A 15,604-nucleotide genomic window follows, 5' to 3' on the forward strand; every position below is an offset into this window, starting at 1 on the left:
AAAGCATAAATATGGAAACAAATGGACAGACGGACAGACAGACGGACGGACGCACGGACGGACAGGCGGACAAACACCGTGGACAGATATATAATATTGCTCTACAAAGCGAATATTCATTCACATCGGGAGTCGTAGTAACTAATAATTTCTGGTATATTCGCCATTTCATTGCTAGAATTTGTTAAAATTGTGTTTTTCCTCTTTAATCTGTAATTGCAGATGTTGCTTGCTACGACATAATCCGATTCGCATTCACCCATTCTCCCATACTCCCGACACATCCACACTATGTGAAATATTGTTAATTGAGTTGCTTTTATTTATATTACAAATTGCATAAATAGAAAAAGTGAAAATAAAAATAAAAATAAAAATAAAAATAAAAATAAAAATAGATTAAAATGAATCATATAAAAATAAAAATAAAAAAAAACAAATTAAAATGAACTCCTTTAATTTGAAAATTTGCAATAATTGTTCACTTATCTGAATGGAAAGATAAAAAATAAAATTACTTCATAATAATTACTTCAGTATGGAGCTACGTCTTCTCGTGAAGAAAGCTACGTTACTCACATTTTTATGGGCATATACATTTAATTAATCCGCAGGTGAGAGAGAGACCTTTCTGAGTTATGAGCCACAAGCGCTAATTTTGTAAGAATGAATACACTAAACATCTTTTTCAGAGAGAAACATGATCTAAAATGAACTAAAATATGGATACAAAAGGATATTTTAGGAAAGAATTAGCTTACAGAAAGGAAATCAGTGCTGACTTGAGCATTACCGAATCTGCGAAGGATGACCAAAGAGGTCATAATCGTTCATCGTTTATTTTATTTAAATATTGTTGAAAATGGATCAAGTTTGGTAGAGATTAATTTTTACGCGAGAACACACAAGATGAATTTCGGTGGCTGAAAATTTAAGTACGAATGCATAAAGTCCCTAATTCATTAAAACGAACCTAAAGATTGATCAATCCAAATGTTTGGCACTCATTTTTGTGTCTAAGAAATAAACTGCGTATATGTTCAATTGTGTAGTGATAAGGACGTAGTTATCACTGGTTTTATACATTATTCCAAAAATTTACTAAAATGTTCGAAAGGTGTTATAGAAACCGGTTTCAATTAAAAAACTTAATCTGATGTCTTCAGAATCAATGCGAAGAGAAAATGTAGTGCTATCTCGCTATGTACCCAATTGGATTTTGTAGATCAACAGTTCAAAAAATTCTCAGTACTTTAAGCACTCGCAACAAGTACCTGATAAAAATGAATTTAATACGGAATATCTAATAATAATAGTAGATATATAGTTAAGTTAAGAGAAGTATTTTATTTTTATGTATATATTCGCATAGATTGGGTGTAAGTGGGTGTGTATTGAAATAATTCTCGTTATCGAATGAATGTAATATGAAAACTACCTTATCATATTCGCAGTTAATATGCATAAGCTATCTGAGATCTGCAAAAAGAAGAAGTGAATTTGGTGTTCCAAAAATTGAACTTGAAAAATTAAATTTAAAGGATATTTTTCGTTGAAATTTTGAACGAAATTAATTTATTTATTATTTAAATTTTAATTTAAGAATATCAACAATATATAACTTATTGACTTTAGAATATGTTGTTGAGGATTTTTTGACAAATAACTAATATAATTCATTTATCACTATATTTATTACCCTCTCATAGTCGTACTTATAAAAGAAAGGGAAATGCAACCCTAAAATCCTGCCAGTAGCGATCTTTAATTATTTCGTTGAAGAGACTCTTGGACTGAGTTCTCCAAACAAGCTAAGTTGTTAAACAATGTAAAAAATAAATGAAAAGAGATAATTCAAAATGGAATTTAAAAAATAAGGGTTTTTAATATTCACACAATACATAATAAACAGTTAAGCGGATATATTTATGCATTTGTGTTTACATTTACTCTGCTATAGATACAGATACAGATACAGATACAGATACATTTACATTTACAGATTCAGAGATGCAAATAAAAATACGAGTGCACAATATATACAATTTGACTGGAATGAAGGGAGAATATGTATTAAATGTTAACAACATTTCAACTGAATGCACAACTGCATATTGTAATGTGAATTGGTCATAGGATTTGTAGCCGGCACTTGGTATAATACGGTTTGTACTGCTGCGATGAGATAGGATGTAGTGAATGAATCGAGTTGGAGCTGAGTTCCACTGTGCTCTGCTGTACTGTGCTGTGCTGTGCTGTGCTGTGCTCCACTGTTGTCCTTAATGCAATTCAATGTTTACTTTAGTTAGCATGAATGGAAATGGCCACTTGTAAATTCAACATCGAGTTAAGTTGTTTACATTCCACGCTGAATGAGATAAAAAAGAAATTAAAAATAAATTCAGACACAAAATAAAATAAAATTAAATAAATTGAAATCAAATAATATATGCACAATACAGAAAAAAGTTAAACTTTTTAATTACCGTTTTTGATGCGATTACTTCAAGAATAACAACAGATAAAATAAATGCACTAGCAGCGGAGATTGTTTTCTGTGTTAATTACTCTTTAAATACAAAACAAAATAATAATGATTTAAATTTGTAGTTATTAAGTTACACAACTACTTGTGTACACCACTAGTGCAATTCAACCAAAAAAACCTTAAAAACTATTTTTCGCATTTATCTGTTTAAAAACGCAAAATGCATAGTAAATATATTATTTTTCTAGCATACTTTACAACAAAATTGTTCCTATAGCGCACAATGAAGTCATCATTACTTATCATGTTAATAGCATTTACACTACCAACAACCATGGTTGCGCTACTGCTGGTCCTTTCTCACCAAATAATAAGAAATTTTCATACATCACACAAAATAAGTTGGTAGAACTTGTGCATTATATCCAGTTTGTTCTGCTTACTTAGTAAGTTACTTAACTTTAACTTTAAAATTGTGTCGTTTCCATTGGCATAAGTTATTTTTTGCATGTGTGAGAGATTTTAAGTGTCAGAAAGTTCTTAAAAAGTATTAGGAGGGCTTTTTTTGTTTTTTTGTATTTTATTTGAAAGCAGATAATATTCAATTTTGTGTTGTTAGCAGAAATTCAATAATTAATCATTATTATGATTATTATGATTATCAATTAATTTTGACCTCAAATGACTCCAATTATTATATAATATTTTTAATCATAAAAAAAAGAATAACAAAAAAATAAACCCAAAAAGGCTGAGTTTTTAGGAAAAGCGAATGATTGGTATGAACGCTTCAATTAAACATTTCTGATTTCTTCAAAGAAATTAAATATATAGTTCAAGGATCTGGAGATGGCAAAGAGACGCTAGCTCACCTTTATCTTATTGCCCTGTTTTACTTTTCATTTAATTAGTCTCTCTCTCCCACTTTTTTTTAGTTCTGACGATGTCTGGCATGTATGTGCTATCCGATTTAAAGTATAAAATTTTCTCAAAAAAGAAATAGGTCAGGAGTAGCTAAAAGTTATTTATTTATAATTTACTTATATACCTATGTATTTTTCTATTTTTTTTTTTTCTTCTTTCGTTAAAGCCAAATTTGTCATTAGAAGATGTCTTGTGCGTGTTAGACTTGTCTTGGATCAATTGGCCTCAAGTTGATATTATTATAAGTTGATGATATTTTGTGTATTGTTAGTCCGGTTAGCGATGTCACCACAATCTAGATGTCATGTTTTTCCTTGGAGTTCATTAAGTGATAACAGAATTCTTTGGAAAATCTCCTAATTTAATTTAATAGTATATGAAAGTAAGAACCTTTATATAGTTCTTAACTATATAAGAAATGTTAGTATGAATTGTGATTGTTTTCAAGTCAATTAATATTTGCCTATGAGAGTCAATCTCTACATGCTGGTAATATGTGTTTCGTGAAAGTTCCTGACGAACATGTCGTACAAGAATACGGTCTGGGATACATAAAGCATAAATGCTTGTCTTGAATTAACACTCTAAGTTTAATTATGTTTTACTTTTTTTAATTAGGAAACTTTATAGCTGAACTTCTTCAACAATTTTCATAAACTAAACTAAGAGGAAGAAACTGTTTGTCACTTCTAGAATAGCAGCAGTTTCCGCTGCAGTTGCTGCTGAAAAACTTTTGAGCACTTTACTGCTTGAGTGACCGAGCAAGAAGATAATGTCCTTAATTAGACGTGGTTGTCCGTCACTAGTTGCTGTGGGGTGGCATCCGCTTTTAGTGATTCCTTGCGAGAAGCTGACAATAAGTAAATTCCTTGTTGGTGTATGTCTTTTGTTTTCTTTCAAACTGCAGAAATAAAAACAAGACATAACTTATTCGTGAAACATCATTGCTGCCGTTATCACCGCTTCAACTTTTTCTGCTGGATGACGTTGTCAGCTTTATTATTAAATGCAAGTAGTTTCTATAGATATTATTGTAATTTTGGATTATTCACATAGGGTGCATACCAAATTAATTGACAAGACGACTGAAATTCATTTAACTTACCAACGCTTAAAAAATGTTTGCTAAAATTATCAACAAAAGCAAAGATAATTTATTATTAATTTTCTTAAAGTTATTATTGATTAATATATATATATATGTTAGATAAATATGTTACAAATCTCAATAAAAAAATAAACAACTAATAGAAATACTTATTTAAATGTTCAATGAAATAAGTCAATCAGTAATACAAACGATATATCTCGAAATGTATAACGCATAGAGGGTATTTTGCTCCAAAAACAAAACAAAGACTCCAATAAACAAATTAGATGAGCTCGATGTCGTATAAAGAATTGCATATAGCGGTGATGAGTTCAACATATGCCAGCAGAGGCATATGTTATCATAACAAAAAACAAACTAAGAATGACAATCGCTGGTCATAAATACGACGTAAAAAGCAGATCAACTCCCAACGATCAAAAGACAGCATTGGCAACCCATTGCTCTATGATGAACCAACCATAACTAGCTGTTATTTTGGCTTTAGTTTATAAAATTGCCAATGGAGATAGTCTCTCTACGATAGTCATACTTCTCGCGTAGGTCTTAATTAATTTTAACTTTGAGAAGCTTCTCTCCGTAGACGTTATACTGTCTGAAACTGTGAACATGTTCCTGGTTACTATATAAACATTCGGTTATACTTCGGATATGATTAATGCCATATATGAAACCAAGTTGTTCAAAATATTTATTCAGTGCTTTGAATCCACAATCTGTAGCTTTTTGCGAGACCCCTGTGGGCGGGATCTATCGCGGACATCACTGACACCTAGCGCCGCCACTCACTTCAGTAGATCTAATGCGAGAGTGTCAGGGCCTCTACTTCTTGATGACGGATGTAAAATATTGATAATCAAAGTATGAATTATCAACTTAACTTTACTTTATGGTATATAATCAAATATAAATGTCACAAATGAAACTATGGTTATAAGATACTGATAAGGTACGTGGATCCTTACTTTACTTAGCGGAGAAAAGACAATCATTCTCAATGAAATTGCCCATAATGTAATACCCACGTATAATAAACATGAAATATATAAAAATCACAGATTTTAGAAAATAAAGTATGTTCGGATATGTGCACTTCGTATTTATTTTTCTAAATAACAGATAAGTAAATGGCAATTCCGATAAGCTTGCTTAACGGTTACTTAAAGTAGCAGATACTGTTGTGTTCGTGCTGTAGAAGAATATAATTAATATATAATTCAAACTGTTTACATTGCACAAAACTATTTAAAATATATTTTATTGACTGAATGTAAAGTGAGTTTTTGCTACGTTTGAGAGCGCAAGTTCGGCATAAAGTGAAGCATCGGATTAAAAAAGGATCAACATTTGTAAGGACGCAAGGCAAGACCCTCATTTGCTTTTGTCACTGTTGCTATTGCTGTTTGTTGTTGTTGTTGTTGTTGTTGTATTAGAAGCGTTGCAGCGGGATACCATTCCACACATCAGCACACGCACGCTTAAATCTCTGTTCTCTCCATATTCGCCATATAAAATCAATAAGTTTAGGTTTAACGTAAACATTTGGCAGTGAAAGATGCTGATTTTGCTTGAAAAATGAATCCAAAAAAATGAATAAAATAAGAATTTATTCTCATTCCATTCGCATTCTATTCGCGTTCGCGCTTAATTCACAGCATCCTGGTGTGATTGCTTAATACTGAAACGCAGCATATTCAACACACTTTGCATCCTCTGGGTGCTCTTCTTCTACTTCAATGATGGTGCTTTGTGTCTTCGAGTTTGGTTTTATTTCGCTGACTATGAATGTTTTCCTTCGTGGCATAATATGCCGTGGCAAACGCCTTGCGTCTGTAAAATAACAAGAATTATCTTAACCTGAAAAGTTTTCCTGTGCTTGATTATTTGTGGAAAAATGCTTTGCTACACAAAAACATTTCATTGTATTTTACTTGGAAAATTGTTGGGTTTCGCAGTTATTTGTGAAAGAGGGTGTAGATACGCAAGACACGGCCAGAGAGATAAAATGATGAAATACTGATTTATAGACTAAAGAAATTTAGTTCAAGGTTATAATTTATATTCTTTTAAGTTATTTGCATTAAAATTTTGGAAATCCAATTAGTTGTAATGGATGCACGTACGAGGAAATTGCTTAAATGTCATCTGAATTTGCTCTTTTGGGAACATTTTCAATTCAGCCTGCTTGTAGCGGATATATACAAAATTTGTCTGATATTCATGGTGCCCAATTTCGCAATGACAATAGATCAGTTTAAAAGTGAAAAGTACATGGATAAGAATATAATCAATTTTTATGATTTTTGGCTTGATCTGTCCCTCTTGTTTAATTAGGTTGTCGGAAAGCGAGACCAAAAAAATTGATCAATCTCCCGCTTTGGCAACGTGAAGTCAGTTGTACATATATTTGGAATATTGTGTAAGCAGAATTAATAAGTCAGTCTAAAAGTGAAAAGTACTTGGATAAGAATATAATCAATTTTTATGGTTTTTGGCTTGATCTGTCCCTCTTGTTTAATTAGGTTGTCGGAAAGCGAGACCAAAAAAATTGATCAATCTCCCACTTTGGCAACGTGAAGTCAGTTGTACATATATTTGGAATATTGTGTAAGCAGAATTAATAATATATCAATATGGTTCTTACGATATTATTATTATTAATATTTGAACTTTATATCTCAGCGACTGTGGGTTCACTTAATTCCAGATGACAACCGTCATGGAATGTATGCTCTGTTGAAGTGTAGTCCATGTTCTAGACTTATTATATTGTGTAGCTCCTTCTAAAGAATGTTGATCGTTTCCCTCACCATTGCACATGCATGCAACGATATGTATTTCTGCATAGTATTTATTAGAACTTTGGAGACTTCAAGTATATCCATAGAGTGATTGAGAGTTTTGGGTACTATACTAGTGGCTAATAGTATCATCGGTACAACAACCACTCGCTGAAATCTCTAAAATTCTTTGATTTCCTGAGCCAGTAATATGTAGTTACCTATATTTTCTGCATACTTCTACTCAATGTTGCCATTATGCGGAATAGCAACATCAATCAAGTATGGTGAACCATTCCTTCTATCAACCAATAAGATATCAGGTTAATTATATGTAATTGGTCGATCTGTGTAAACTTAACTATTCCAGTATATACGAAAATTGGTGGTTTTTTAGCACCGCAGTGGGTTTATACTGATAAATCGGATAAGTATTAGAGATCAATCCATGCTTGAATGCAAGATTTTGTTGTATTACATTACATACTGCATTGTGCCTGTTTAGATATTTCCTTGATGCCATCACAGAACAGCTGAAGATATTGTGATTCAATGTTTCTGAGACTGAACCACATTTCCGACACATGTCATCCTCTACTCGCTCTTTAAGAATATGTTTGCGATACTTACGAGTAGGGACCACGCCATCCTGCATAGCGCACACAAAACCTTCAGTTTCACCAAATAGATCTCCAACACAGAGCTATATGTTAACCTTTGCTTTAACGGATCGAAAGGCTTTTAATAAACGTGATCATCTTTGACGGTCTTATTTTGTTCCGTATCTTGTATCAGACAACGAGCAAATAAGGCAAAACAGATTCACCAAGATGTCCACACATTCAATATTTTTAAATTAATATTTTTTGCGGAACCTGAGTTTCTTTGTTGTTAGCCTATGGTATAGCTTAAGTCCAATTACATGGCGTTGAGTTCCTTATTTGTTAAGCCAGTCTGCGCTTTCGTTGCCTTCGCAACCTTCATATTCCAGAACACACAGCACAATAATGTGGTTGCTTTGTCCCAGTTTATTTCAGAGCAGGATGTCAGATATGTATTATGCTAATTGCCGCCTGATTTCTACATCGAAATACATACAAGAACTGGAATGGAACTAAAGATGTGAAGGCAATTCATATAAAATAATTAGTTTTAAATATTCATTTAAATGGGGTTTTTCTACTCATTTTATGTGTATGACGACTTCTCTACTTTCCACTTATCGAATGATATTAATTTTTTCAATAAATTTTTTACTAAATAAAGTGTTATCATAAATTTTGTTAGTTACCTAATTTTGTTAGTTGTCTAACACCTATATGGGTCATATGGATCAAATTATACAACAAATATATTAAGGCAAAAATTCACTTATAATTTTAATGTAAATGATAACGTTTGTAGCGCTTCCATCTAAAATACATAATCATTCCATTATTTCCCATTATATTTCTTAATATAAAAAATATGAGTTGGGTACGAACCAATAACATAAATTCCATTGTTGGTGCTTGTAGGAAATTGTTCGAAATTCATTAAATTTTGTTTTATTAATTGAAGAAATCTAATATTCAAACAATATTTTTATATTCGTCTTCCTTAAGGTGCGAGTATGTGTTATAGGTATGTGCACTCACATATCGGCATTGCCGTACTCACATATCGGCATTGCCATATATCACAGCAATGACAGGAAGTTATCTTCGCAAAGACGCCACCTTTGGCTACAAACAATGAAACCAATTTTGCTTCAATTTCCCTTTTTTTCTTCGCTCGAATGAAATCTTTTGTTGTCATTACACTTACTAGACACTCGCCAACAGTATCAATTGCTAAGCCCGCTTCGGTAGGAACGCAGCAGTAAAGGCACCAGCAGCGATGGGTGAGATGTGTGTGCCATGCATATCCATAAGCATATCCCCGCCGAACAGGGAACTCTAGAGGAGTTACAAATTTCGATGTAAATAAGTATTACATATATTGAATGCTTATAACTAATACAAAAGCGCTTCGGGGCCTTGAGAATGGCAAAAATATGGTTAGAAATTCTTAACGGAAACTGGTGTGCCTAACAACGGCATCAAGTGTTGCTACGAATGCAATAAACGCCACCAGAACTCATCACTGAAATGATGATGATGGCTTCAGATAGTTGGCAAGTAGAAAACATATTCTTTGAATATTTAGAGCGAAACAAAAAGTTTCCATAAGACTTTTGCATACAAAATACTCATAAAATAAAAAAACAAAGATTGTTTATAAAAAACGAAAACACCAAAGAAAGGATAATGTGAGGTGATGTGGAAGGAGTAGATGCTTGATATTGGCGTTGTCATACAATGACGAGGAGAGCAAATGCATACCATCGGCAGGAGACTGACGGTCGCATTGATGAAGTATTTGTGGATTGCGAAAGCGAAAAATTCGAATACTTTGCAAGTGCAAAATATCACATTTTACGTTTACTATTTCCCCTTTCCAGTATACGTTGCTTTAATACGTTGCTTCAGCTGATTTTCTGCTCTCATTTCGTCTGCAAAATGTTTGTACAAAGGCTTAAGGCAAATAAAGCTGAATCAGCTAACAACTCCCACTGCCGCTGCAGGGAGTAGCATTTAAAAAATATTTAAAATAAAATTATAAAGCAACTACGCACACACCCACCCTTACATATGCACAACTCATATCTGTAGGTGCTTTCTTATAAAACATATATATAATACAACAGAATGTAAAAAATTATACAAGTGTATCAAAAACAAGCCAAAAAACAAATCTGGCTCATACGAGGACGAAAAATTCCATCTAAAGGAGAGTGGATGCACTTCAAAGAGCTGGCAGTAAATGAGGTGTTGCCAACGGCAGAGTACGGCGATGGCAGTAAAAGTGCAACGAATGCGAAAAACGTTATTACGTTATTACAAAATGGAAAATGCGGAGAACAATGGGGACCCTAGTGGCTTGAGTTTAGACAATGCAGAATATTACAAAAAACCATGGACATGGGTTGATCCCTATTTCTAACAGCGGCAGAGCGCAGAAGTGCAATTTGGAAGCATTGCGTCAATATTTGACAAGTCATTGAGTTACTGTTTCTAGAGCTGAAATTGGAGTTTCTGCGGATTTTATTATTGATTTTGTTATCCCACGTTGAAATCAATTCAGTGTATGACGTTACACAAGTATTAACATTAAGTGGGCCAGAGTACTAATAAACTCGATACTGAGTACTGTTACATTTATTTGCATTCGAGATGGTAATAAACACTTCAGATTTAATTTGTTTTGGCAAACTAAATATGTACAGATTTGAGACAATTTGTAACAGATTACTGACTAATTAATATATTCTATGTTTGAAATTCGATATTTACGAAGACAATTTTTGATTTGAAAAACTAAGCAACCATTAAGTACCAAAAATATGTCAGTTTTCTACAGTACAGTACAAAACCACATTTGTTTCCCACATTTGGGAGTATTTTAGAATGGGGATCATTCTAAATGATAGTACCATATACGAGTACCACATAGAGTAATAATCTTTTGATCGAAGTAATAAAGAAAATAAAAAATCAAGACGATTTCCGGCAGAGAAAAATAGATGAATTAGTCTTGTAAAATGTGTAGTCCAGTGAGTTCCAATCAATGACCCCAATATATATTGACTTGAAAATAAAACACCCACATTATTTGTTAAATGAAGACCAATTTGTCGGCAAACATATAAAAGTTATATGAAGTTGGGGTAAGTACATAACTCTATCAATGTTTGATTGACATCTAAAAAAAGAACTTGTTATATTCTACTATTTGCGGCCCTATGCTCCTAACAGGAGTTACACAATTCAATATGTATATCATACTAAAATAATAATTATAACAATTATGATATTGCACTTCATTCCAAACTAAAACTGCCATCAGATGTGATAGAAATAAATATTAGAGGAGTGACATTTTAAGCATGAATTCATTCAAAAAAAGTGGTTGACTTCTTCTCCCACTATTCATAAAATAAAAATAAACGCAAAGTCAGACCTGACCTGAAGTCAGATCATCCATTTCAATGCCTCTTGTTAATAACGCTAAGTCAATTTAGGGCACCGCAGGTTTTATCCCTAATTCATAGCCATACATTGTAACGTGATTTGACTATGTCAAGCATTCACTTTGATCCTCCCTCCCTGTTGTCCATGGGCACGAACTGTATAATCACAATTAAACACTCATTAATCATTAATTTGTCACTTCATTGAGTGACAATTAAGTATTTTTAACTTTTGTAAGTCTTTTTTCTGATTTGGTTTACTTTGTTTTTGTTTTACGCTTAGCATATAAATAAAGGACTCTGAGCTTTCGCTTCATTTTCCTGCTACTGTTTGCATTGTCCTTTTTCCCACAGTTTTGTTTTTGTGAATTCCTTGTACTATAACATCAATAGCAATGGAAGGAGCTGTAGTTGTGGCAGCAGCGCATCAACTTCATTCGAATTACATGAACAGCAAAAGTTTATAAAACTATTTGCTTCAATCGGAAACGGAAACTGTGCGCTCTCAGCGCACAATTACGAAGGAAGTCATTTTCGTACGTTAATTGACAACGACTGTCATTTGAATGTTGTCGCATGGCTGCCATTGTCCTCCTGCAGCCGCTTTTTCTTCTTCGTTATTTCTATTAAGCATGTCCACTGCGATTACCGAGCACAAAAATACATCAGCCCATCCGCCCATCAGCTCATCAGCCTATCACTACAGCATCACAGCATTATAGCTTAAGCGGCTGCACTCAACAGTTGTGCAATTAATTTATTTACGAACATTCCATCATCACACAGAAGTGACAGGCACATTTACGAATACACTCACACTCACACTCACACTCACTTACACTCACTCAAACTCACACTCACACACACTCATGCAAAGATTATTCTGAATGCGTTCAGCTATTTGCATGCGATTCGTTTAAATGAAAGCTTAATGAAGCATTCAATAATAAAAGTTAAGTTGCGAGTTTTGGCTTGTGGCTATTTAAGTCCTACTTCTATGTGACGTATTGTGTGGGGACAATTAAAGGCACAAACAATAACAGAAATGAACAGTCATTTGTTGTTGTTATTGATGTTTACAGATTTTCGTTTACTTGAGCAAAATCCATTGCCAGGCCAAGTTTTAGTTTTTAAAAAAGTGTTTACACTATCACAATTAACTCGAAACAAGTGCAGTAATAAATGCCAAATATAAAATAAAAGGTATTCGAAATGGAATTCAAACGTAAACACCAGATATTGTTAGTGAACTCAAACACCTCATAGTGAATAAAGCGTTTGTGTATCGTACCGTAAATCTTTATAATAGTACAGGCAGATTCGCCAAACGCTATGGTGGTGTACGAAAAAAAACAGCAATAACATCTAAAATGGCTCGAAAAGTGAAGGTTCGACTTAAACGAAATCCAAGTCGTAGTGGTAATCAAATAGCCAAAGAATTGATAATTTCCCAGCGAAACGTCCAATGCATATTTCAAAGAGTCATAAGATCTTACACCTAAGCGACATAAAGTTGCTCGAATCAAAAGAGCCAAAGAGTTATTACACTTACACGAACGTGGCAAATTTCCAAACACTGAGTTCTCTGATGAGAAAAGTTTCCCCATTGATCAGTTCATGAACTCTCAAAATGATCGTATTTACTTAACTGAACGGACTGAGGAAAATTTGACACAACGAATGGCCATCCGACGTAATTTTTTATCTCAAGGGTATGGACATTGAGTCTCTGGTTAAATAGTCCAAAATACCGGAAGACGAGAGATCACATTCGTGAAGCATGCAACTCATTTTTTAACCGTTTGATGGCCACATCGAGTTAGAGTGCATGAATTCGGAAATTTTGTTTATTTCCACAAATTTTTGTAATTTGAATTAATAAAAAATAATTTTACACAAAAACAGATACGGTCGCTTGAATAGCACTCTAGGTTGCGATTAACTATATATAACTAGGTATCTCATTACCTAGTAATCTCAAGGCGTACGTTAAGCATTAAATATTAAGTGATTATATTTTTGATGAAAATGCTCTATCTTCCTTCAACCTGATAAAGACAGAATTAGTTAGGTAATAATTAATTTACGACTTTTTATGATTGACGTAAAAATTAATTTGTTTTTTAATAAATTGCTTTACTTTTAATAAAATGCAGCAAAAACTTATGTGCATTGAATATGAATCGTTATGAACATTTGTCAAGTGCAAACTGAGACGTGACACATTGCTCCGCAGTCATTAAAAGTTTGCTGCTGAATGGACATGTTGCACTTAACACTGATGAGGTTGAGATAATATCAGCAACAATTGCAACTTCGACGACAGCAACAAGGCAACAACAGCAAAAACGCTACTGACAATTGCTACATCTTCCATTAGGCAGTTCAATACAAAATACGAACCGAACTCAGCCTTTGTATCCACTATTAATGAATACAAAATCGTTGAACTTTGCATTTATCGGAATGGATGAAAGCCAATAATAACTGACCATGTATTTTGAAATCACACAAATTTTTCTCTATCAGTGCCCAATTTCTCGATAACAGCCCAACCTACTGACGGATTTCTCGATAACGTTAACGATTCAATTCGTTAGGTATGTTGGAGACCTTGCGAACAACCATTAGGGTCATGCTATATAGAATGTCTTTGAGTAAAATGTCTTTAAGTTGTTTTCAAGGGCAATTATAAAATCGAGATTGAGAGAAAAAACATTATGTCGGTTCAAAATCCGGCATGAGAGCCGGTGTATTTGCGCCTCGGCACTAAGGCAAAGTAGTGTTGTTTAGTAATCATTTTCAGAATTTTCGTTTTTTAGGAGCAAATTACTCCAATTTCAATTTGTTTTTGGAGAAAAAATGACAGGCGTATAATTTCCTAAGTACTGTTAACAAATATTATTAGAGATAATATTCCAATAAATTATCATTATTACAGCCTCTATGAGTTTCTCTTACTGGTTATTTTTGATGGCAAATTGAAAGTGAGCATATCTAAATTTCCTTTTAAATTTAGGCACAACCAAAAAGTACTAAAAAGTACCAAATATTAGTAAAAAATACGAAATTGGCAATACTGTTGTGACAGTCTACATAACATGCATTTTCGTCATAGCCCGAAAGAGCCAATGTTACCATGTCCGTGACACTCTACATAACATGGCCCTTACAGAGCTGGTTGGAAACATTATATAGAAAAGCGAAAACTAGTTATGTGACATTGATTAATCAGCACCATTCGTATCTCTCATTTCGTGATTATTCAGTCACGTTATAGCAGTTTTGATATAGCAGGATGAACCTTTGTTTGATGTTTGTTGAATGTCTCGTCCTGGAACTTCTATAATTTTTCAAATTGCAAATTTTTTTTAATTTATTTTAATTTTTGTGCATTTGTGGGCATATTTTAAATGATTCGGTAGGCGTGGTTAGGCCCTGTAAAATTTGCATTGTAAATATTTTATTATAATTTTTTGGTTAAATTTTAATTAAGTCGAATTATGTGCGGTTTAAATACATTTTTAATATTTTTTTTGGTGCAGATTGTATTACTTTTGTCCTTATTTTTTGTTGTTAATAATTCACAAGCCAGCGAAAATGAATTTTATATGAATTGATGGTAATTAATTATGGTTAACTTCCTGTCAAGTTAATTATATGTTGCGTTTTTTGCGTACTTGCGTATTCCATTGTGCTTTTTCCCTCATAAATATTTTTAATTTTTCAACTTTTTCCGTTTTTTCTGCGTCTCTATTGCAAATCATATGCCACAAGTGATTTATTCAAATATTTTGATTGCAATTACTTTTGGATAATGCTGTGTTAGTGCCAGTTTGCAAAATGTTTATAAATTATTCACTAAAAAACTATACATATGTACGAGAAAGTACATTTTTTTCAAAAATGATTATTCCTCGATGTGATAATTATCAGTTTCCAGTAGACTCTACATTTTTTCTCTATTTTTTTTTTAATAGAAAAAAAGTGCTAACGCCCACACATTTTCATAGGAGTTTCGAAATTTACCGCAACGTTTCATTGGCGTAATCACTCATAAATAATATAGAATTACTTAGGTATATGATAAAATGTAGTTATAGATATTTCATTGGGGATATCTAATGATATATATCATTCCAGAGAGAAATTACATGACTTTTTTAACAATGCAGATAAATGGATTTATACTTTAAGTGATACCAATGAAAAATTTTCAAAATTCTTTAATCTGGAATCGTTTTCATAGA

The sequence above is a fragment of the Teleopsis dalmanni genome, chromosome X (genome assembly GCF_002237135.1).
Source record: "Teleopsis dalmanni isolate 2A chromosome X, ASM223713v2, whole genome shotgun sequence".
In the NCBI taxonomy this organism is placed as follows: Eukaryota; Metazoa; Arthropoda; class Insecta; order Diptera; family Diopsidae; genus Teleopsis; species Teleopsis dalmanni.